Raw genomic sequence first — 2185 nt, forward strand, 5'->3', positions numbered from 1 at the left:
GTTCTCTTGCCCATCCATTTGCTTGCACACCTGTTTCCTTGCTCTAGGGAGAAATGAGGATTGGACCCAGGGCAGGTAAAAGAGGACAGAGACACTACCGAATCACCTTCTCACCAACACCTGCTTGCGTGCTCATGTAGCTGGTAACTGGTGGCAAATGTGGTGGCATGCAAGGAGGGAAGGGAGACCCACCCAAAGGGAGGATATGCAACGGGGGGGGGCATAATATTACCAAAGAGTTACTCTGGCATCGGCCCTGCATACACACTCCCCACCAGGCACACCCATACCCTACATTTAAAGCATACAACTTCCCCCAAAGAAAGCTGGGAACCGTAGTTAGTTAAGGATGCTGGGAATTGTGGTCCTGTGAGGGGTAAACTACAGTTCCCATAATTCTTTGGGTGGGAAGGAAGCCATGTGCTTCAAATGTCAGTGTAGTACTATACTTTCAGCTTTAGTCAGAAGTGAGGAAGAATAAGTGTAGCTGAAGCTTGGGGTTTGCAAATACCAAACAGTTTGCTTGTTGTAGGAAATGAGTCTACTTAGCCCTCCTATTTAGGGACAGTGCTGACTTATTTATAGTGAACCAGTTTCGCCCAGTTTTCATGCCATGGCACAATTGCAACACCAAATGCCTATGCCTACATAACTCAATCATTGTATTTGTGCCGTATTTATTTAAAGTGGATCAAATAGTCATTCAGCAAGGTGGCATGGATGAGTACCAAAAGTAAAGAAAAAGGAATGACTCTCTTAAGCTGTGGTTACCCACTCAAATCACCATTCCTTTCTGCAATGAGTTTCACTAACTTAGCAGAAGGAATTGCACAGGACCAACTTGTCTGAAGTGGTAGAGGCCATAATGGATCAGCTAGATTTGGGCACCATATCCAGTGCATGGAAGTAATGGAGTCCATAAACTGACTTCAACTTGATTCTTGTCACTTGGTGACTTCAAAAGCCATGACCTGGTAGTTCAGAATCCACGCAGAGTCAAAGGGTTTCTGGTCTCCATTAAAAGGAAAGCCAACCAGTCTTACATCCAGAAGCTACATAAGACAGTTCTACTTATTTCAATATAATAATTACTAATTAAAACTGATATGGACAGCTTGCAAATTCTGTGAGAAACATGACAAAGGGGACTGGCTGGAAAAATTGACAAAGATCAATGGAATAAAATACGGACACCTTTAAAACCACCTTGGTCCACATTCAGGAGGCAAAATTATTTTACAATGGCATTGGACCCCAGTAAGGCTATCCTGTATCACACAATCTGTGTCTGCACCCCAACCAGCTGCAGGAGAGCAGCAGTTAGCCGGCATAATTACAAAGCAGGTAAAACTTTTGCCATTGTCTTCCTGCTTTGCTTTGCTTTGCTATTGCTCATCCCTGAAGGAAAAAGAGAGTCAGACCATCCCTGGGGAAACCTGGAGCTACCCACCACTGAACTGCTGGCCTTGACACCAGGTAGGAGGATAAATTCCCAGGCATGTCGGCGTTCTGCACCCCCACCAGGAGTTCCTCCAAGTTTTTTTAACCCACTTCAAAGATGGTTTCCATTTCATTCTTATGTGGTTCTTCCTTCCTTTTATTTTTAAAGGAAAAACTCCATCTTGCGACATTTGCACAGAGACACTGCTGCACTAAAGCAGCCAGGCGAAAACATTGATTCAGCCCAAGTAGTCTGGCCTGACCCACCCATGAGGCAAGGTGAGGCAACTGCCTCAGGTGGAAGAATTCACAGGGGCAGCAGTTCCCAATGTAGGTATTTACTCCCCTCTTGTTTCTGATGTAGATCTTCACTCACCCCTTCTTCCCTGGTGGGGAGCCATTTTGTGGTTTGCCTCGGGTGTCAAAATGTCTTGGGCCAGCCCTGAAAGTTGTGCTGCATACAGGTGCCCTTATTTGGAAACGAGGACATCTGTACCTCAGGAATCAGAGAAGATGAGGACATGTGGAGGAGGGAATTCAGGAAAAGGGGCAAGTAAATCCTATTAAAGTAGCCGAACAAGGTTGGGCCCGATGCCTGTGAAAATGCCTCATGTAGAAAAATGCAGCCCATTGGAAAGATTACTAATACAGTATCTGCCAACTCCTGCTTTCCCAATTGTGGTAAAGACATTCAGTTGAAAAAGAAATTTGCTCAATATTTGCTTTATTTCCAAGTTACTCTCGA

Source organism: Podarcis melisellensis (genome assembly GCF_964234715.1).
Source record: "Podarcis melisellensis genome assembly, chromosome: 14".
Classification (NCBI taxonomy): Eukaryota; Metazoa; Chordata; class Lepidosauria; order Squamata; family Lacertidae; genus Podarcis; species Podarcis melisellensis.